Consider the following 23282-nt stretch of genomic DNA (forward strand, 5'->3'; position numbering starts at 1 on the left):
CCTGCACTTATGCTCTTTAAAATGAAAGTGAAACTTACCATACAAGACTACTGCTGAAGTTTATGATATGGCTTAAAAGCAAAATTTGTTACACAAATATATCTGGTAAAATAAAATTAGATCACTTTATGTTATATTATATCATCTTATCTAAAAAAAAAAAATTACACATATCTACAGAATGTCGAGTAAGTTTTAATATTAGCAGGGTAGATGGTGAAAAACTGATACTCAGTCTGCAGAGTTATGATCCAGTTTTGAAGTCATTAAGCCTTTGCTTAACCAGTAAAAGCATTTATCTATACATTAGAAAACACTTAACAAATGAAATCCTTCTTAAAAGAGCATCAACACCTTAAAGTGTTCCCAAAACAACCCAGGACGTCTAAGGATGCATTTCACCCGGTCCTCATAAAAGATGTATTTGATCGTGGTATTAACCTAGCTGCTGTTTACTGTCTGCCTAAAAAGAGAAGAAATAAAAAGAAAAAAGAAGGTTTGCAGTCGCAGCAGATTCAGCATCAGGTCTGCTAGGAAGTTTGCTGGTCGTGGGCGTGAATGCAGGGAGGATCCATAACAATCACCTTCTCGCTCACCCTATGATGGGAAGCAGGTCTGTAGGAGAATTAACAGTTTACTCTTGTGAACACCCTTTTATACCAAGACGCTGCCAATACCCTATTATACAATAGCTGTATGTAAGAAACATGTTCAGTGGTCGTCTGGAACTTCCTGAATGCATTTAGTTGACTTAGGCTAACACAGTCATGGCATACACATCAATTATCCTTTTGTCATATATTACCGCACCTTGTACCTCAAGAACTTCATTGTTAAAGGTTAGAGGTGGATAAACATCTTGCACCCTGGGGAAAAATGTTGAAATATTGTTCCTCAGTGTAATCAAAAGAAGACATTTGAGGAGATTAAAATGGAATGCCATTGAGCTCTAACAGAAATTGCCACCGACAGACACATGCATTTATAGTCAAGGTGTAGCTCACAACACCACGCCTTAAAACAGTAGGAGTGGTGTTGTCTTTATTTACAGAGCTAGCAAAGCTTTTTCAAGGGAGGTGCTTCTTGGAATGGGCAGGTGAACAATTTTCTTGAAGAATGATGATTCTTTTTACCAGGAAATAGTAGGACTGCTGCTCAGAGAGCAGAATTTGCGAGGATTACTTTAACTTGCGAACTGGGCTGATATTTTATTGTGTCTATTTGCATGTTGCCTGCCTAATAAGGCATTTTTGCCAGATTTTTTGTAAGACAAGCATACACTGGTCTAAATCATCAAGGTGTGATAGGAGCATGAGCTGTGTAAAAAAATACATTTCTACTTCAGAATTTCTGCCTGGTTCCTTCTTAAATTTTTTGTTTCAAACTAACAATAGTAAAAAAATGACTAATCAGCAGCAGGGATGTCCTGATCAGCATTTTACGCCACCAATTCCGATTTAATCTTTTAACCTCAAATCCAGTGTTGGGAAAGTTCTCTTTCTACGTGAACTAGTTCAAAGTTCAGTTCACACATTTTAAAATGAACTAGTTCAGTTCATAGTTCATAATTCAAAACCAAAAAATGAACTAGTTCATAGTTCTTTTTTTTTTTTTTTCATATATTGCTCAATTACACCATAGCCTACTGTAGAACCACAGACAGCAATTATTTTATCAGTTGTAACTCTGAAACTGTGTGTCAGATTTCATCTTCATATCCAGTTTTGAATCCTTATCCAACCAGGGTTTACATTAGCATTGAGGGGACAGCATTTCCCCATTGTTGCTTTAACGCTTTGTTGCTGTCCATTCACTTCACACTAGTAGCAGCTGCAGCTTTCACCCCTACAGTATATTCTCAAAAACATCAGGAAAAATGTGCTGCTTGAATGGTCTTTTTTATGAGTAATTATTAAAAGAAAAATAGGAAAGTAGTCTTTAAGGTGCAAATGGTTTTTTTTTTTATTTTAATAATTTTTTCCATTTGAAATTCCATTTCAATACATACTAAAAAGGAATACTGGAATCCTGGAAAATTATACCATTCAGGTTTAACAAACAAGTTACATGGATAGTAAAACCCTCAAGAACAGGGGTCTTCTATGTTTTCCAGACCAAGGACCCCCAAACTGATGGCGAGATGGAGCGGGGACCCCCTATTTATATATATTGTATGAAATTGTGTCCTATAGTCACTCTATTACAGATGGAGTAATGTAAAGAAATTCATTTCTCCCTGGGATTATTAAAGTTTTTCTGATTCTGATTCCTGGTTGTTGTGAAGGAAACGGTGCCCAGCTTGAAAGAGCTCCTGTGTGTCGCTGAATGTGTGCATTGATGACTGAAAGACATCTTTTGTCTCCATTTATCTGTTTACTACAGTGTGTTGATTTCATGTTAATGAGTATTTAAAGACATTTCAATTAGTGGGGGAAAAAATTGCAGGGGGGGAATATAAAAATATCAACTAACCATGCAGACCCTCATGCAGTACCTCCGTAGACCCCCTAGGGGTCGCGGATCCCCTGTTGAAGACCTCCGCTCAAGAAGATTTTACTAACACAAACTGAGGGACCAGGCTGAGGTAGGAATTTAAGGTTACTGAAGTGCGGATTTTTTTACTGAAAGCCGGCGGGCAGGGCCTGGTCATAAAACTGTTTTAAGTGATCATACTGCTGCTTTGTCGCCTCCACGGTCGCCTCCATGCTGCATTTTGTTTTGATGACGCACGCGGCTGTAGGCTACGACGCTGGTAGCTGGTGTTGCCAGATTGGGTGTTTTTCCCGCTACATATTAAGGCCTGGTTACGGTTTGATTTAGCCGGGGTTTCGCCTGGAGGACTCTATAGAAATCTGGCAACCTATTGAACGGAGCTGAACTGAGAGAGCGTGCCGTTCACAGACACCAGAATGAACGAGTTCACAATAACGTTCATCAGGCAGTAATGCAGTACGTTCAGTTCACGTTCGCCCAAAATATGAACGAGTTCATGAACTTTCGTTCAATGAACGCGTTCAGGCACAACACTGCTCAAATCCAATCAGATTTTGATAATATCTCAGAAGAAAGTAAAAAGCAAAAAGCCGACTTCTTACAGTATGGCTTTTTCTGACATGTTCTGCTGAATTAGCCCCATGGAATGAATAAGCATGCTGTGCAGCATGCACTGGAAAAAAAATAGAGGTTGACAGAACTTTTATTTTCTAGGCAATGTGATGCATTTGGTTTTTTGAGTTTTCCTTACTTAAATTCACTGTGGTTGAGTTTACAAAGATTTTTGAGTTCTGCCAACTTAGGTTTTTGGAGTGTTACATAGAAATTTTGAGTTCTACTAACTTAGGTTTTTGAGTTTTACACATGCATTTTGAATTCTACCAACTTGGGTTTTTCAGTTTCACCTTTAAGTTCTGAGTTCTATCAACTTTGTTTTATGAGTTTGACATATAGATTTTGAGTTCTACAAACTCAGATTTTGTAGTGTTATCTGTAAGTTGAGTTCTATCAACTCAGTTTTTTTAGTCCTACCAATCGTCTTCACTACCCATCATTCAATACACAAAAAAATATGTTAATACAACATTTTTATTGCCTCAAGTCAAACATTGTATCAATAGATACAGTATAAAACCATGTTCAACAACATAATCTTAATTGCACAGAGCAAAGTAACCTGAGAGCCTCTTGAGAACTGCACTTTCCTCTCCACGTGTGCGTGTGTTTGCGTTTGCTTATTCAGGAGTTGGAGACCTGAATGCATGCGTGTGTGTGTGTGCTGTGGTAAATGGCCGTCTGGGCTATAGTGGTTCCAGCAGGAACAATGATGTGTGCAACAAGGCTACTATATCAACAGATACAAACATAAAACCACAATGTCCGCCAATCTTCTCAAACGCGAGGGAAAAATGCTGCACTTTTGAAGAAAGGGATAGGAAACCCCGTACCGTAGTAGGCGTGTCCATGAACATGAGCAGTGCGCATGCCCATGAGTTTTTTTTGTTTTTTTTTTTAAAGCAGTGCTTTTTTTATATTGTTACTTTGGCTAAAAGCTGTACTGTAGCACCAGCAGAACGCTTTGCTCTCTGAACCAAAAACAGGTCTCAACCATACCAATAGAAGCACCAAAAGAAGTAAGCATTTTTTTTTATTTTGTTATTGCAGATAAACAACAAAGTGTGCAAACATGAACTCTCTTAAACTCTTAATCATAAAACAAACTGTGGGCTCTCCTTATCATCCTGAAACAAATGGGGTATGTGTACTTTCTAACAAATTTTTGAAAGAGAGTTCACAAGACAAGAAGCATATTTTCCAAATTTCTCATTGAATAACATAAATATTAAGAAATTAGGTCCATCTTTGACATATTACACCTTCCCTGTATCACAGAGCTTGGAGTAAAGTTTTATATGGCCATCAAAATACCTGGGATGAGTACCAGGGTGTTGTTATGTTTGGGCTGAGAGGCATGCTCCTTCTAAAGTTGCAGAACACTTTGTTTGGTTATGGTCAATCTGTACATTCCATGATATTGTATTTAGTCAAGAATTCTGATTTTTCATCACCACTTCTTTATAGCCTGTTAAATGGGAGATGAATGAACTCAACAGAGTATAGCTCAGATGGTTTGCACTTCAATCTTTACAATTTTAAGGATATCTTAATATGTCCAATTAAGCTATTATAGACTTTTTTAAGCTGGACAGAAACATGTTTCTGTCCATGTTTCTGGAATGATGGATAGATGGATTGAAGCAAGGACCTGTATATTGAGAAATTATTCTTCCAAATGTATGATTTTAACCTTTGTGTGATAATTATTAATTACATTTTGAAACCAAATAGGGGCTAAAACTTAATTACAAAAAATGTCTGTTTAATATAGAAAGAAAAAACACTAATCCAGGATATAACCACAATTGTAAGGTTACTTTGTGAGCCCTAACCCTAACCCAAGTAAGTGCATTAAGTCCATTTTATCAGAACCAACCCTAATATTGCTAAGTCTGTATTCTATGTCATCACCATAGTTGAGATTTCTGTAGAGGAACCGCTCTGAATTTCCATGAAAGTTAAAACCAAAGAAGAGTAGAGGATGACATGTATGGCTTTGGCTTCTCTGACCTGTAGTGTATCTCATCTCTGCTACCACAATTAGCGCTATCTAATATTGCCTGTGTGTTGTTGTGCACCACAGTAGTCCATAAATAGTATTTGATAGATTGGTGGTGATTCACCAGGAAGAGAAATAGGCCTAAGATGGGTTGTGAAAGAGCTGACCGGCCCACATGAAGTGTCCCATATAACCTGTAAAAACCACATGCTATTATTTCTGTAAAAGGTCAAAGGCTGCCCCTGTAAAGACAGAAATGCTGTCTGCAAAATACACAATAAGTCATAGAGTTTCTTGTAATGTCAAGTCAGAGCCTTAATTTGGGCTGAGGTACACTAAACAAAAAAGAAGAGGCACATGTGATATTGATGGTTTTAACAATATTAATTCAAGTTTATTCTAGTCATTACTAATAAATATAAAAGCTCTAGAGAAACATATGCATCTGTGATTTTCTAAAGGTTTGATAGAACACAACTCAAGTTTTTTGATAAATATGCACATATCCTGGGTTTTCTGTTTTAGAAAGCCAGATAGCTGTAATCCAGAGTTAGGTTACTCCTGTAACTAATTGGTTAACCTGGAAAAACCATCTCCCTACAGAGGAGCTGGTCTTAGATATAACCTTTTACCTACTAAGAACTTTTAGTGACACTACCCAGAAAATTCACCTGTCACCCACCCTCAACTAACTCATAATTCAATGAGGCATGTGACCGAAACCACTCAGGGGACGAGGGAGTTAACGACCCATTAGGACCCCCTAATGACCATTAACACCCCCCAGGTGACCTCCTTGGCCAATCCAGTGGGAGGGATCAGAGCCACCTTTTGATTTCTCCTAATTCGTTGTAACACCTACTGTATATTAATCACATTGCTTGTTATGTGCTTCGGGCACATTATGATTTTTGTCTATTTCTTTTCTTTGTTTTCTTACAGACTTTAGTTCAAGGATCTTTTGTTAATATATTTTGGGATTCTTTTAGCGAGTTAATTACGTTAATTTGTGGTGCTGTCGTCCGCCTATAAATAGGCTGGCTTTCAGCATGTTGGGGCGTTCCTTTCCAACTTCGTTTGGACGCCGCTTTCCACCTGCTTCCATTTGTTCCATCGTGCGCGGTGCGCACTTGTCTTGTCGCTGCGGCCTGCAGCGGACGTTCCAGCCTGCCATGCGGTATTTTTGTTAACCGTTTCTTACCTTCTTTTCTTGTGGTTTTTGGCCTGGCGGGACCGGTTGTCCTGTTTTCGATTTTTCTTTTGCTTAGGTTATTTTTGGCCTTCAGTCCGGTACCAGTAGGGACTTCGACGGCCCTGTATAGGGTTGGCCCCCTGCTGTACCGTTTTATTCTGTTTGATCGGCCTGCCAGGTCCAACTTTCTGTTGTTACTTTGGGTTTCTATTTTTACTTTTTGGGGCACGGGATTTGAGGGCCTTTAACCTTTTTCTCTTCGCAGAAAATCTGAAGAAGCCGAAGAAACTAAATCGGAGAGAATTGATAAATAAAAAATCTTTTTTTGAACCCTCATCTTTTGTCTCGTGTCCTCAAATATGTTGTGCCCTTGGTGGACGTAACAGTGCTCTCCACCAAGTTAGAACTGAAGAAGCCTCTTGGATGAGAGTGGCAATTATCTCCAAGAGGACGTTGTGTTCCTAAAATGAACTTTTTAATGTGTTTCTACTGCAAGTTATCCGTAAACCAACTCTGGTTGGGTTATACGTCTGCTGACATAGTCTGGGAAAAATCTGACATGTGCCTTACTTGACCGGTCCAAAAAAACATTGTAGCCATCTTTTGCATTTAGCCTAATTAGTTATACAGTAAGAGAGCTGACCTTATCTTCAAAAAAATTTAACCAAGGTTTGTCTGGTACATACAGGAGCACCTTGAAACATGTTTCCAGTTATTTGTGTTTGCAATTAAGCAGACAGCATGTGCATACCATTTTTTAAAACTTTTTTTTTTTTTTACAAACAAAACTTTAATCAAGGTGTGTCTGGTACATACAGGAGCACCTCCAAACGTGTTTGTACATGCAGAGCTGATCTTCAAAGAAGGTGCAAAGTGTTTTGTGCAAATTCATGGGTGGAGAATAAGCAAATTTCAAAAATGCTTACCTTGTACAAAGTGATTTTGCACTTCTGAAAGTCAGCTGCTAACTCAAATACAAAGAAGCCATTTGTACAGTGGCAAATGGTGGAGAGATTCTAAACTCACATGAGTAAATTTGGACCATAAGATTGTCCAAACAAACATAAAAAAATCAAATAACATTTGCATACCCTTAAGCCTGAAAAAACAGTTTTGCTCTGGAATCTTCAAGATTGTTTTGGAAGATCACAAGAAAACTACATAAAGTCATATACAAAAAATAACTGCAATAAAATGTTTGATTTATTTAATGTCAGTTTAACATTTCAGTGATTTGAGGCAATAAGTTTTCTTATAGTTTGGTAGTTCTCTTTTGCTGTTGGGGTACCATTTTTCTGATTGAAGCGATTTAAATATATTACAAGGATGGAGAGGGTTTCTGACAATAGCTGTGCTCTATCAAAATGGGGTGTGAATTTTAAATAAACTTTTCAAAAATTAATAAAAAAGAAAATGCAAGTAGTCATGTTTACATCCATCCGAACTAATTAACAAGGCTATGTGAGGCATAATATTGTCATACATAGACATTACACTTGGCTGAAATAAACAGGAAGTAGAGTTATATGTTAGTTATATATATATATATATATATATATATATATATATATATATATATATATATATATATATATATATATATATATATATATATATATATATATATATATATATATATATATTGCAATGATTATAGGATTTAAAGGACATTTGTGGCAGTCATTATTGAGCCTTATTAAGGGCACACATTCTTGAAGTAAGAAAAATTTGTACATGTATACTCTACATAATTTTTATCATTATTCTAGTTTTATTTGTTAATTACATGGGACCTACATTACATTTGAATTTAAAAGCTAGGAATTTTCAAACTTAATATCAATTTTGTTGCTGAGTATTTTTTCAAAACACATATTTTTGGTGATTTCTGCCAAAGTTTTAAAAAAATGAAAACAAGCAACACTATGTTATTACTTCTTTATGCAATTATTAGTAGCGGTGATTAAACCGATTATTATAACAAAGGCACTTTCTAAATTAACAGTATATGGAATTGTAGAATAGAATATAATAATGTATTGTACAATTGGAAATACAATTATAGAGAAGTCTCAACATATTTGTATAGAATAGAATAAAATACTATTGTTATGTTAGGTTTGATTTTTCTTTTCTTCTACATAGGCTTATCTGCTTTCATTTCGTGCATGCTGGCTTAAGAGTACTCAAGTGAAAAGGGGATTAAATAATTCATCATGATTATTTATTGACCAAATTAAAATGATATGCTCAGTTAAAGACTTCATCTTTGTTACGAGTATTTCTTGCAATCTCCATGCAAATAAAAAGCTTTGTTCTGATACTCTTGCATTTTCCACTGCAACAACCCTTGCTTAGTAAGGAGCTTCGGCATTGTAAAGTGTGTTTATTGGCTTGTTTACCCAGTGTGAGAGTGTCACTGTGTTATGATATTTAACTGACAAGAGCTGCTGAGTGTTCAAGTTTAATCCTTAAATACTCTCTTCATAATTATACTAAAGGGCAAAAAAAAAAAAAGAGAGAGAGAGAACACTGCGCCCCACGCCGCTTACTTCAGCTTTCGGCTTGATTAATTAAAGTCCCTTTCCTGCCCTTTTCTTTTACCGTTTTATGTTATCCTCTAATTCCCTCTTATATCTTAGTGGATTTTTTCCATTCACTCCCTATTAATTGATAAAGTCAAGTTATTTAAATCCAAATGATATTTCAGTCCTTTAATGGTCTGGTAACCTATCCAGGACATACCCTATACATATAAAGGATGGAATCTAATCTATTTGAGTACTTTTTAATGACTTTGTACAAACTTATGTGATAATGAGTATCAATGCAAACCTTTTAAACTCTTATGCTTGGATAATATATAATATTTATAGCGTGATCTTTAAAAGAGCTCTTTTTGTGCCTAAGGGACACAGGTGGAGCACAAGATGAGCTTTCAAATAAAACTTTGACTATAATTAGATGTTTTTAGACAATAGGTCTGAAAACTCTTCTTAATTTTAAATGTACACTAGGTATTCATTTCCTTCATTCTTTTCTCTAAAGGTTTTGTCTAATACTCTGGGTGTGTCTTTCTGTCTATTTGTCTTCTAGGCTGGGTGACAGTGAAGTGAACGGATAAGCACAATAGAGACGATTAGCCATCTGGCCCCTAGGTTGAATGTCACAGGTATTTTTTTGTTTCCAGTCCCCAACTACTTCCACAGTTATCCAGAGAGATGGTGAGATGTGGGGTGGAATCACACCATGTTACTTTTTCTAAGTTCATTAACCTCAATCTGTGCAGTTGCTCCCTTTTTCCTTATAGTCTTTTGTCATCTAGTCCTTTTTGCTGTTGCTCTATTTGTGTTAACCCCCCGTACTAATGGAAGGTTGACATGACTTTGTCATATTGAACGGATATGAAGCATTCAGTCAAATAGTATGTTTTTTAAGATAAGCTGTTGGGTGATTATAGCTGTTATACTTTTACCTCCTTCATTCTATTTGCTTGAAGTTATTTTCAAGCAAATAAAATAATGATTTTGTCTTTTACAAAAATGCAGACTTTTATCATTTTACAACTAAGATATGAAGATATCAAACAACTTCAAGTTAGTCTTTATTTGTCCTCTCATTTTATACTTTATATAATACTGATTATGAGGATTACTTTTTAAACAAATGATTTGGCTTTTGCAAGGCTTTTGAGGCCAAGTGGAACACAATTCTTTTAAAGAGGAAATGTATTTGATGAATAAAAGATATATTATATTATTTATAAATAATATACAAAAATGAAAAAAAAAATATTTTGCCTAATTTGTAGGAAATTATACTAAAGTCATCATGATGATTTTACTATACCACTATATTATTCTTTTTTTTTACATATTGCCCATTCCCATATTGTATTTACCCCTAATATGAAATGTCAAATGTTTTTTGGATATCTTTGTTGGAGGTCTGAAAAATCTGAGATGATATTCCAGTAATTGTAAAATAAGTAGCCTCTTCACAGACCAATCAAGTGTAATGCTTTGCACAATTAATTATTTTATGAATAATGTCAAAAAATACTGAAAAGAAACTGAAGAGTTGCAAGATCACCAATATTGAAGATTGATTGATCAATTAAAATGCCTGTATTGTAATGTTTTGTTAGCTAATTGTGTTGCTCAGATTATCAGAAGAAATTGAGGCAGGATACTAAAAAGTGTCAATTGGTATTGTTTTCTTAAAAAAAGGAAACAGACACAAAATAAACACAATTCCTTTATAGGTTCATTTCCAAAAAAAGGTCAGATTGAGGAATCCGTAACACTAAATTGGCTCTTGTATCTGCCTCATAATCATTTTGATCATAACTGTTGTGATAATGATGGTTATGTTGTAATTACTCTGCGTACTTGTCACACATCTCCTGTGATTCATGCTGTTAGCTAAGTAACTGGTACAAAACCTCCTATTTTGTCAATGATTAACCATGGAGTCCAGAGAGATATGAGCTTATCAAGACTGCACCTGTCCTCAAAACAGCGAGCATTACAATTTCTGTCCATGTTTTGCAAAATCAGAAAGTAAGCAAACAATTTACCAAACACCACATGCTAAATAATTGAAGCTGTGACTACATGATAGAGTATTTTCATAATATTAATTCAGCAAATTAAGAAAGCTCCAAAAGTAGTTTACTGTATTAATGGTGAAAAGCTGTTAAAATCCCTTCTAGCTTGCAAAAGTTTGGCATTTTCCAGTTACGGACTTCATTGTATTTCATGATGCATCAATATTTTCATCAATATTCTGGGCAACATACTGTATATCTAATAGGTAATATCGGAAATTGTTTTTTAAAGCACCCAATATCAATATCGGCCTTTAAAATCCCCTAGGTGAGGCTCTTAGGGTCATATTTCTAGGTATATAATAATCCACTTTCAATGGTCTCAATGCACAACTCCACTACTTGTGTGCCTGACCTCAGTAACCATGACCACAATGGCCAGCACAGTGGTAGATTAGAGAGGCCTGCTGGGCAAACAGCTACAGTATAAAGGTTAACTGCAGAGGATTGAAGCATGACAGCACCAGATCTGATAAGTATACTGGGCAGACAGAGTGCTGAAGGTAGAGTAGGGGGGCTGCGGATGGCGGGAAAGAAGACAGCGGTACACTGGAGAAGTCTACCAGGGAGACAGAGCAGGAAGAGGCTGAGGTTATCCTCAAGGGGCTAAATGCGGGAGATGGAAGGAGGACAACAGAGGATCAGAAGAACCTAATGGGCAGAAGGAGCGCCAGAATAGATTGCAGATGTCAGCAGCTGCTCAGTTTTTGACTAGTAAGTAGGATGAAGAAACAGTCTTTTTCTGGGTAAATTAAAAATACTTTTTTTGTCATGATTTTAACTGTGATCAGACCCAAAAGCACTAAACCAATACAGAGAGACCAGGGAAAAAGTTTAACAGGTTTATTTTGGAAACTGTGAAGAATCCAGTGTTGCTCTGAACACTGCTCAACTGGAACTGAAAGGTGAGGGGAAAACACTGCGGTTAGTTCAGGCTCAGTGGGAAATTTGATCCTCGAACTTGAAAAGAAGAAATGGATGGACCAGGCGCCTCCTGGTGGAGGACGGGAGACAAACACAGAAACACAAACACACATTCAGGAATCCTGACATTTTTAAAAGTCACTGACAAACCTCTTAAGAGCATTCCCTGCTTCCTTATTTCTCAACAATATTTTCTCCATTATTAATGATATAGAAAAACCGCTTGTCCGCTGGTTCCTTAAAATAGTGGTCAATGATACTTTCTCTTCTCCTAATTTTTATACTAAGTAATGCCATGTAGATTTAGAAGAGACAACATTACTGAATAATTTATGAATTTGATGCTGCGATCGGCAAATGCTGACCCAGATGATTGATAACTGTTTTTTCAAAAAAGTTAAAAAAACACCTCACTGGACTTTGTTTCAAATTTTGAAGACATTTTGCTTCCCATCCAGGAAGCTTTTTCAATTCAAAAAGCTTCCTGGATGAAAAGCGAAATGTCTTCAAACTTAGAAACAAGTTTGAATTTTGAGAGGAATGATAAACTGTGCTTTCTGTCCCTCTTTGCTTTTGCAGGGCTCAAAGAAGATAATTGCTTTGTCTGTTTTCTGTCCTTCTGAACTCCTATCATGGGTAAAATATTATCAAGTGGGAATGCTTATGCATTCCCACTTATTGTTGTTCACTTCAAATTTTTCTGACTCTAACTAGTCCCGCAGTTTTCAACCGATTTCAACAATTTTGGTATCAAAACGTTCAGCTTGTTCAGGAGAATTGTGCTATGTCTTTTGGTAAAGATATTTTTTGTAGTTTTCGCGATATTCTGCTTTTTCTGCGTTTTTTTTGTCCCCATTGAAATGCATGTAGAATTCTTAGATTTCAGCAAAATTCAGATAAAACTTTATCATCTTCGACCTTTAACTACTTCAGCATACTTTCAGCTAGAAACACCATTCAACTTTTAAAATGTTTCCGTATCTTTCTGCTATTACTGTTTAACTCAGCTTTTTGCTAACTTTTACAGTTTTGCTTCAGTGAAGCTTCAAACTTTAAAAGAAAAATTTTAAGATTTTCAGATTTATAATGGAAGTCTATGGACGGAATTCTTCAACTGCTAGAGTGCGTGCTCAAGCTTTTGAGCTGTTCTGTTTTTTCCGAACAAATTGTTCTCAGTCCCTCATTTTTAACTCAATTGAAATAAATTATACATCAAAACGTAGGGATTTTTATCAGGATTCAGGAAATATAACCCTAATTTATGTGGCATTTACGGTTTTCCGACAGTTTGGCCCAGACCATGAAGAAGTCCACACTTCCCCAATAGAAATCCAATGAGAGATTTTCCAAAAATCACAGACAAAATCCAAAACGATACATATTTTCGTATCGCTCCCATTTATTAACTATTTGATGTACTAACATGAAACTTGGTATACAACATCTTCAGAACCTTCTAGCACTCACATTGAAGGAATTTCTTCAATATCATTTATGGTTTAGCTGTTTAGCTGACTTGTTCGGGCATAGGAAAACGCTGATTCTGAGAAAAATACTCAAACTCAGAAAATGCAAATTTTTACATCGTCACCGTGGCCAAATAATTTTTAGTAGAAACATGAAAGTTGGCACAGTCGAAGCCCAAGGATGGCTGACGCCAACAGTGAAAGAATTTTTTGAATACCTTTTACGGTTTTGGCTCACCGCTCGTTTGTTCGCAGGGGAAGTTTTGCTTTAGGGAGTTCTGTTCTACCATGGAACTCCATGTTATTTAATGAGACCAGCAGGATTTACAAACCTTTATATTTCTCCTTCCCATTAAGGCTTTGAATGAGCTACAGCCATGAACATTATCCCAATTGGAGACAAAGGATAGCTGTTGCTTAGACTGAAAGAATTTTTTAGATACCATTTACGGTTTGTCTTCAGCACTCGTTTGTTCTGAGCTGATAATCCCATTCAAAAAAGCCTGAGAGGAAAGGAACGAAAGTGATGCGCATTTCTCTCTTTCACTGACAGGCTCATTAAGCGTTGTCAAGGTAACCGAGCTTCAAAGGGATTTTACCTCTGCCACTTTAAACAGCACATTTTAATCTAATGGAGGGAGACAACACTGATTTAACATTTGGAAATGGATACAATATGACTACTGGCCATGACCCTTCCCTTCACACGCAATCCTGATAGACTTTCAAAATAAGACTCCGGGGACCCTTCAAAATAAAAGCTCCTACATTAAACTCATATTTTTTTCCCAGCCTATGGCTGAACATTATAACCCAAACTCAACCACTTTTTTTTTTTATTACACTTAAGGGGGGTTTTCAAAACACACCCCACAGCAAATTTCAAAATAAAAGCCCCCCACTGCCACTTCATCTCCTTTCCTAATAACAGTGGAAAAGAGTGATTTAATGATTGGAAAGTCATCAAGTATCATTGCTGGGTCTGACCCTTTTCTCAACACACAACCCTGCTAGACTTTCAAAATAAGACTCCAGTGACCCTACAAAATAAAAGCCTCTATGTTATACTCGTGCAGTAATTGATGCAAATGGCTCAGCATTATGACCCAAACTCTACCAGCTTGTTTCTATTAGACTCTAGGAACCTTTTCAAAACATACCCCAGAGCGAATTTCACAATAAAAGTCTCCCATTTACGCTCTAATGCAGCATCTATTCACCCAATAACATGGAAAACCAGTGATTTCATATTTAGAAATGGATGCTATATCACTGCTGGGCATGACCCTTCCCTTGACACACATACATGATGGACTTTTGAAATAAGACTAAAGGAACTCTACAAAATAAAAGGCTCTTCCTTACACACACTCATTCATTGTGCCGTATGGCTCGTAGCTATGACCCAAAGTCAACCAATTTCTTCAAAATACACTGCCAAGGCCTGTTGACCACACACCTCAGTGCATATTTCTTAATCAGGTTCTAATATTTACACTGTAATAAAGCATCAGCTAACCTCGTAACATGCAGCCTATGTTTTTTTGATAAATTCAGCTCCTTAAGTGGTATTGGTTCTCTTTCTATAAGCTTCTCTCTCTATCCTTACTCTGCTTCTCATGGTCAGTCTTGCACATAGGTTTGTAGATTTTCAATCCTCAAATGATGACACTGTTTTCTTTATGCTGATCAACTGACACATTTTAAATCATTTCAAATTGTTTTGCCAAGGTTTGACATTTCCACATATGATTTCAAAATTTTGATACTTATTCAATACCATCTTCCTCAGCATTTTACTTCCCATCCTTAAGCTACTATTTTTTTCTTCAACCACTAAGATTCAAGTTTTTCATTATAATTTCTTTTCTGATTCAGCTGATTTAATACTTTTCAGCCTATGCTGTGAACTTGGCTTCATTCTGCTCTCTTTTTGGACAGGAATTTAAGCTTTTCTGTGTGCTGCTAATTCATAACATGCCTGACATGTTTCTGGAAAGTAGGTGGACCCCTTCAAAATTTCTTTAGAACTTTTTCTTGAAACTTGGGAGACATTACATTTAGACCCTTCTAGTGCCCACATTTATGAATTTTTTTTATATCATGTATGGTTTGGCTGTGCAGCTTTTAAGATGAGTCTGTTTCTACCATTTTACTGCCAAATGATTCTACCCTACAAAATCTTCAGATGATTCAAATGTTTTCTGCAGTTCGAAGTTTCTGATGACTTCCTATCACATGTTCACATGTTCCTCAACTAATTTGTGCTTCTTTTCCTTCTTGCAGTTTCTTTTGCTAATTTTTATTATTTCGTTTAGCAAAAAAAGCATTCCCACTTTGCTGTTTCTGCGAAACAGCTTTTTCTAGTATTATTTTATGTTTCATTGATTTTTGTTGCACGAGTCTGTCCTGCTATGCCCGGGGTCACCAATTAAAAACCAGCGGGGTCCGAATAAAGACAATCATCAACCAGTAAAGGTCCGGAGACATTTTAAATTATAATCTGTTACTTTAAACAGAATTTAACACTGAAATAAAATGAGGTTTTTATGCACCCGGGTTTTTTAAATGAAAAGATATTTGAAATAAAGAACATTTTTCCATTTTAAAATCTAAAGTGTTTTTTTTTAAGTAGAGAACAATCTTTCAGTTTTGTCATCTTTGAACACACTTCACTTTTCTTTCACTAGTTCACAGCAGTTCTAGTCCACACTTTCTTTCACTTTTTCTCATCTTCTCCTTCTTTCCCACCGCCTGGCTTGCCACAGGTTTGCCTGCTAGCAGCGGTAGCAGCCCTGACCGACACAGCTCATGGGCTAATTGGCATCACGTGCAGCCTGGTCCCAGAGGGCTTTACCGTACAAACAGGAGAAGCGGCACAAGTGAAATTAGACACTGCCATCGAAAAACATGCTGTAATTTATAAATGTTTTAAATCAGGTTGAGCCCGGATTACCCAGCAGGTGGGTCCGGATCCGGACCACTTATCAGTGACCTGATGTGCGACTCCAAACCAGTGGGATCAGATTTTATTTTGCACTTTCCCCCAAAGCAAATGTGTTTGACATCATAGCCTCATCTTTCTTCGTTCAAGACCCTTGAAATTGCTACTGAAAAGCTGCGTAGTCTGACCAAAATAAACCTGGGATGTATTTCACGCAAGCCACCTTACAGAAAATCGTTGTTGTGTTCAGGGCCAAAGGCTGGAAAAAAAAAATCTTTATGTTTGTGTCTGTAACTAAATCTTTCGATGTTATTATCAAATGCATTTCTTCACAAGGTGTCAGGAATCAGTGTGATCTAATAACTTTATATTGTCGGGAAATGTTTTTTACAACATTAAGCTGGAAAAAGCTCAAGCTAGCTCTCCCAAAGTGTTTTGAAACTCACCTGAGATGTACACTGCACAGTTGGCTAATTGCAGTCGATGTCCAGTTATCCCTTCTGACTTCTGACAGTCCTCTATGACGACACTTATTTTCTTTTGGTAAGCAATAGAATTTATATTTGGGTAAGGTTTTTGTTGTCATACCAGACAGCTCATTATAGGGGACCAGGGCAGGTACTCAATATGTCGTGGCTATTACTCCATGCACGCTCTTTTCACAGTTCCTGGTCTTATTAGAGCTCTATAACAGGTGCAGGTTTCCAGACACTTGTCACCTTGACGTTAACCAGTTAGGGTTGTCCTGTGACTTTGCTCCTGAGCAACAGCTCTGCTCTGAAAAATACCTGCTCCTTGTTACCAGAACATTGCAAAAAAAGGGGTCTAAGTCCATTGTTTTGGTGCTAGACAGGGTTTACTTGAGTCTGTTCATACCTGCACAAAAGTCTGTTCATACCCGCTGCTACAGGTCCAGACTGTCTTTCCCCAACAATGCAAGTTTACCATGAGCGTTTCAAACATGCAAAGTATTAATGGATCAGTAATCTCATGTTCCTCTGCTTTTATTTCTTTTGTAAACACTTGAATTTTCCAATTGTGGAGCAACAAAGTGTTGTGCAAAAATAATGTCCTGCAGATAATGAATAGATGGTTAACTAGAACTGGAGTTATAGTTAATTATTATCCTATTCAACATCGAAGGCAAAATCAATTTAGTGTTCTTAGGTGGATAATTATAGCCCTGAATTATCTACTTACCGGTTGTTGATCCACAACTGGAGGGTTGTTAACCGGCTGTTAAAATCCAGGTATCCGCCAGTCTAGTGGCCCCGGTTAACTTATCAGCAAAGCTATTAAATTATCAATAAAGAACCTTCTATCTCTGTTTATTCGCACTATTACCAAAAGGGGGTGGATCTGCGCTGAGTGATAAACCCTCCGTTATATGAACGACCAAAACCACTACAGTTTAACCAATGATGTATTTATTCTAATAATTCAGGATTACAGGAATCTAACATCTATGCAAACACTACACATTACTAGAAAAATAAACACGAGGTAGATTAAATGACTAGTTTAAAAGAAAAATCGAAAATAAAGAATTAAACGAGATAGAAACAAAGAAATAAAACCATTACTGGCATCTGAAATTGTCCAAAATATGCCAGATATTAATACATTCACTAATGTCCGCTAGCAGCAGGTATAATAGTGCAATTGATCAATGTAAACTAATACATCCAACTCAAAATCAGCAAATGATTAAATGCATTAACAAAGCAGCAGGTGTGATTATACAGTGCAATTGATCGTGTACATTAATACATCCAGCTTAGTATTGGTAAATTATTAAACATGTATTAACAATAGCAGCGTTTAGCAAAAACCCCTTTTTGCCTGGCAATGTAGCGATGTGTGTGAATGGTTGTGGCTAAATGGGGACCACCCCCCGTTGTTCTCCACGCGGTGAGGGGAACAAAGAGAAATGGGGGGGGGGCGACCTGTAATCAAGATGGCGGCGACCACGGGGACCCCACGTGGCTGAATGTAATAACTTTATCTCTATCTCAAAGCAGAAACAACGAAGAGGACAGGAAAGCCAAGAAAGAAAGTAAAGAAGCACACACTTATTTTAACCAAATAAACAAACCCTTAATCAGCACAGATGAAAAAAGAACATCAGCATTAATTCAAAACCCTAAACTGCCTTTCTCTCGCCTGAGCACAGCAATCCTGATGCATCAAAAGGAAAGTAAATTGATTTTACTGTGAGATGCGTCGTCCGAGGGAGGTTGGCGTTTCCACGGCAACCGCAGCTTGGTTTCTGTCGGGCAGAGGTTCTCTGCCAGCGGTCCGCCCCTCGGGAAGTTCAGTCAGCTCAGTCGGCTAGAGAGCGTCCTCTCAGCCGATTTGTCCAAGGAAGGGGAGAACGAAGCTCCACGGTCAGCTTCAAAGGCTTCTGTCTCCCAGTCAGCGCAGCTGCTATGCACGATGGAACACTGTGATCCGTGACTTTTGACGCAGGAAAACGAAAGCTACTTCCAGTCAGCTTTCTTCTGGTATTTCACGTGAAAGGGGTCTCTCCTGATGGGCTGCAAACCCATGGAAAAAGAGGAAGAAAGATGTCTGCCTCTAGCTTTTAAACCATATGTGACACGGGAGCACTTCCTGTGGAAGTATCGGCTTATTGGTCTGTGCCATGAGTGACATGGGGGAACTTCCTGTTGGAGTATTCGGTTGATTGGTCCATTTGAGGTGGCCGCCTCCCACAGTGGGCCGGGTTTTCTTTGTTCTTGTTTTGGAGGGAATCCTTTGTTCTACCTTGTGGAGAAGAGAAGGGGGATGGGTTCCAGGTGGCCAACAAAGGGGGATGGTTTCAGATGGATCACCCCACTGATTTAGCTCCATTTTGGCAATATATCCCAACAAAAGAATAATCCTATTCTATTCAGTTAAGTGAGATAGTGGTTAAGAAATTAACACAGTTTGTTTGCCAAACTTAAAAAAAAAAAAAAAAAAAAAAAAAGTTCTTGAGATGAAAAATTATGAATTTGATTATATTTTAGGTGTTAGGTGCCTTAACAGTTGACTATCTAGGATCAATATCTAAAAATCTGCCTCTTTTTTAGTTTAGTCCTGTTTCTCTGACTGTAAGTGGCAGGATGTAAACTCTTCATCCTCTAGCATGGGAGCTGGCTCTGAGCTCGTCTGACTGGCTGTATGTTTCCTGGACAGGGCCGCCTTTTACAGCTGCTTTTCGTATCTCGGCTTTTGTCTCATTGAATCCCATTCGGCTTCAGCAGATTGCCACTCACACTGGGCCTGGTTCTGCTGGAGTTTTCTTCCTGTTAAAAGGTAGTTTTTCCTCCCCACTGTCGCTACAAGCATAATTGGTGTGAGGCATTGCATTCGAGTCAATTAGTCTGTGCTATCAACTGGTTTTCCTTAGATAGAAAACTTTTAATCAATTTGACTGATTGATCTGGTGAACTGTAAAGTGCCATGAGATAACGTGTTGTGAATTGGCGCTATATAAATAAACTGAATTTAATTTAATTAAAAATGGTCAAAAGTACAAAGCACAAAGACATACAGTGCACACTTTAAAGTGGTAAAGTTTTTTTTTTCCCATTAACATTGGCGATATATACAAAAGCACTTCTGTATATGTTATTTTGTAGTCACACTCAGCTATAGAGTCTGCTTTGATTTTAAAACTCCATTGCCAGTTTTTAATGCTCTCAAGGACTTGATTCTGTCATCTAAAAGGAATGATTTCCTTTTTTTTTTATCCTACAGCTGCCATATGCTCTTTATTTTCTTAAAATCAATCACAAAAAATTACATCAGTAGCATCTTTGCTGATGCTACTGATGCTACAATCTCTTAACATCTATATCAGACTAAACAAGCAAACCAAACAAAATGACAGAATTATTTTCTTCGTCCTATCGTGACATATTTTTTATGTTTTAAAAAACATCACATAACTGTAATCAGTCTAATCTTGTACAAACTTATTGCATTACAACAAATTTGACTCCTCAGTTTTGTTATTCCAGTTGATTTCTGAATGTACAGTGTTAGGAAAGAAATATTGACAACATTGAAATTGACAACCTAATATTACACATGTGAAGGCACTATGAAGTGAAAATTCAACTTTTTAAAGGGAAAAATTTATGCTGGGTGGAAATGACAGGAATCTGGTAGTGAACAAAGGGAACGTGCAAAGTATATATAAAATATATAAACCTATCCTAAGTTCGTAAAACTAACTGTGAGGTGCATGAAGGGTTTATTCTTATTTGAGAATAATATGCTGAAAAACAAGCTAAAGATCAGCAGCCCATGCTGGTTTTATCAGTGTGATCCTTTAACATGCAACTCATACTGTATGACATGAGGAGCATGTATGGTGAAGACCGTGCCTCTCTCAGCTGATAATGCTAAAAATAATCCTTCTGGGATTGCAGAGGTTGTATTCTCCAGAGGGCTCATTAGCTTTCTTCTCATACAGTGAGTCGAGACATATTTTTTTAAAAAAGGTAAGAAAAAAAAAACACTGTGGGATTTGATGTACTTTCCTTTTGCATGATGTAAGGAAGTTATGAAAAAACATTTTGTTTGTTTTCATTGAAAAAAGAATGTTATTCAAAGTGCAAAAGACACTTTGAATCATATCTTAAAAATTTGTTTCATTATCTTTTAGTATACATTGCAAAAATTGTAAATTTCTACTATAGATAATATTATGTAGAAGTTTTAAATATCCTAAACATCAAATCTAGGTACCAAAAGTTATTAATAAATTTGTAAAATACAGATATCTTAATCACTAGTTTTGCCTAATATATTTTTCTACAATTTGTTTGCAAGACCATTACTGATATTTCATCAGATTATTGCAAAATGCATTAATCATATGAAGAAACATACCAGATAAGAATCCAGTGATAGAATACAATAATGTCAACATCTTTTAAAGCTCCAGGCGTGCTTTTTATGACAATAATGTTATTACAAAAGGCCAGTAATTATCCTGCATTGAGCCCATAGGTGTTAAATGAGCATAAAATGACTTATATGTGTATACAATTATTCGGTGATAATTAAAAACTTAAAATTAAAGTGTTTCTTTAAACTCATAAATTGGGTCACATGATTGTCATTAAAACTTAACTGTGGGAGGCTGAATTTATTATTATAGGTAAATAGAATAATATCTATATAGCGAAAGTGGTTAAGACATTAAGACTGCTCTGAACTGCACTGCTCTGAACCTTCCACATCAATGCCTTTTGCCCCATGTATTTTTTACACTGTTTACATATTGATCAATGCTGCACTTTATAAATGGAAATGTTAATTTCACTGCTAAGCTGCTGCTCATTCACTGTTTAAAAGCTGTATGCATCAAGATTTCATTTTGTATACACTCAATAAAGTTTGTCTTAGTCTAAGTGTAAGTCATAAACCTGAACAATTTCAGTTTTTACATTTCTTGTTTTCAACTCATACATATGTCAGATGAGATGTTATATCTGTGAAAGTTTAGAAGGTACAAATACAAGTTATAAAGTAACAGTTTTGCAAAAGTACAAATATATTTTCATCAGTACTTGCACATTTTTAATTTGTAGGGTTGTCAAAAGTATTGATACTCAAAAAAGTATCGATAATGAAACGTTGTATCCGGATACAATACTCATTTTCAAAAGTATCAAGTACAGTGCTACCACCAGTGGCACCTAAACAGTCATTCATCTTATGCGCAGATTAGAGGAAAATGTTCTTTCTGAACACTGTGTGATTGAATAATTCTGTGCACTTTTCGGTTTCAGACTTTTTTCTGTAAGAGGTGCAGCTGCTGAGAATTATTTTTGTTTTTTTTAACTGGTTTGGCTAGTGTCATTGTTATGTGTGTAAAGCATAGCCAAGGAAGGAACACTTAATTTTAATTTTGTAAGTTTTTTTTCAAGCTTGCTTAATATTGTGCACAGCATACAACCTCAAAATATTGTTTATTGTATTCATTTATCTATTTATTGTATTTTGTTTATTAATGAAAAAAATTTCTGTTGAATTTTGGAGTCTTTGTTTTTATCCTTGTGGTATCGAAAATGACATTGAGTATCGAATATTTTACTTTGTATCGGTATCGAGTTGAAAAGTTTAGTATCGTGACAACCCTAATATATATATATATATATATATGTATATATATATATATATATATATATATATATATATATATATATATATATATATATATATATATATATATATATATATATATATATATATATACAAATGGCTGGTTCTTCCTGGAGTCATTATCAGTTACACCTCACACCTCCACGGTGGACTGATCTCCCTGCTAGATTCTGGGAAGAGGCTTTGCAGCATCCACTGCAGGTCAAGCAGATTCTCCAAAAGCTTTGTCCACACTGTCATCAATGCCATTTAAAAAAAATTTCTACATCAAGTCACAGACTTCGCATCACAACAATGACAACAAACCAAAAAGAACTAAACTCAAAAAAGGCTTTTTTACTGCATTTTTGCACCACATATTTTTTTTTCACTGATCTGAACTTTCCTATCAATGCGTTTTGCACCTATTTTTTCTTCCATGCTGTTTACATTTGATCACTGCTGCAGTTTATGATGCTAAGCTTCTGCTCATTCAATGTCTAAAAGCTGAAACGAAAACGAAATTTCATTTCCTTTAGACAATAAAAGTTGTCTAAAGGCTGGTTTATGCTCAGAAACCATGTTGTCTGCATGTGAGTTGCACTTAACGCAGATATGCCCCCGCCGCTTCCGCAGACACTCTAGTGCACCTCTCCAAAATTGTAGGTGACAGCAGACCATGCCTCAGACAGGGGGCCTCTGATTGGTCAAATCTACCACTCTGCACTATTTGTATTTCCTGTTTGGTACCTTGCTGGCTTGTTTTGTTTTTATGACCGCCATTGTGAAAAATGACTTGTGAAGATGGATGAGCTAAAAGAGCAAGGTGCACAAGACGCTTTGACCCTTTTTTCAACTGGAACCCCGCTCTTTTTCGCCCTCATATCCCTCCGTTG

This window comes from Cyprinodon tularosa, unplaced genomic scaffold (genome assembly GCF_016077235.1).
Source record: "Cyprinodon tularosa strain WSP-4 unplaced genomic scaffold, ASM1607723v1 ctg371, whole genome shotgun sequence".
Classification (NCBI taxonomy): domain Eukaryota; kingdom Metazoa; phylum Chordata; class Actinopteri; order Cyprinodontiformes; family Cyprinodontidae; genus Cyprinodon; species Cyprinodon tularosa.